The sequence below is a fragment of the Cynara cardunculus genome, unplaced genomic scaffold, assembly GCF_001531365.2.
Source record: "Cynara cardunculus var. scolymus isolate 2C unplaced genomic scaffold, CcrdV1 Un_Scaffold_1665, whole genome shotgun sequence".
Lineage (NCBI taxonomy): Eukaryota > Viridiplantae > Streptophyta > Magnoliopsida > Asterales > Asteraceae > Cynara > Cynara cardunculus.
Genome location: NW_020200827.1, coordinates 1 through 1,182, shown reverse-complemented (window position 1 = coordinate 1,182; position 1,182 = coordinate 1).

The window sequence follows — 1,182 nt, the reverse complement described above, 5'->3', positions numbered from 1 at the left end:
TGAGAAGACCTGCACTGGTGGCTTGGTGAGTTTAGAGAAGTGAAACTTTGCTTCGATAGAGGGCATGCCAGTTAGCTCTGGATTGTATGGGGGCTCTATGTCCGTGGATGAGTAACGCCACCGCATAATCTCTTCGACAGTGGTTATAGGCTCTGTACGCATCCTCTACGTAGGAATGTTGTTCATCAAATCAATAATTTCAGAGACCCTCCCCACTGTGACAGACTCTGACGTTCTGGTGTCTTCTTCAAGTATTGGCCTCTAGGTAGACCCCTCTGGTAGGATTGGCTTCACTGTTCCTAACAGAGTGTCGAACGTACCCGTGGACGTCTCTTCAGGTATCTTGGCTAGTTTGGAAGAGCCTTCTCCGACTTTGGGGATGGGAGCTCTGCCTTGCTTCATCCGAGCCTCTGCCAGAGAAGCCTTGAGGGCTTGAACCAGATCAGGGTCGTCATATTCATCTTCATTAATCTCCTCCAGTGTCTCAGAGCTGGACCCTTTCTTTGGCGACGCCTCTACCACTTTACCCTTACCTTTCCCCGTAGGCTCTGGTGATTTTTCTTTGGAGAATAGGGATGCAGCAGAATCCATTATTTTCAGTGGTTTGGCAGAGGTTGATTTCTTTGGCTCTATCTTCTTCTCCCCCTCATGACGATCAGGGTCATTGCCTCCCTGATCATCATGGATTTGAGTAGCCTCTTCCTTGCACGAGGTGAGGGGAGCCTTCTTCAAGCACCTGAGTACTCCGGAGGCCGCCTTCTCCATCTTCTCTATTATCATTTCAGCATTCAGAGTGGCGGTGTTGATATCAATCTCTATGGCCCATTTCATGGTAGAGACGCAACGATAGATTTCGTTTCGGAATGAGTGACCTTCTGTGACAAGTTGCTTCGTGCAGTCTCTGATGGATTCGTTAGTAGCTCGGGCCTTTTTGAGAAGATGGTCGTGGTGTTTCTGTACGGTCTCTCCGAGGGCCTCAACCATTGCGTCTAGCTCTCTATGAGTGGCTAGATGGTTAATGTTAGCCCTGGAGGATGAGGAGTCGACGCCAAAAGTTATCACAGAGGAGAACATCTCTTTGATTTCATCCTTGAAGGCGGAGTAGTTCGTGTAGCCGGCAGAAATCATATTTGCAGCGTACTGGGCGGCGACCTCTGTCAGTTCTGTCTTGAGTGTGTTGAT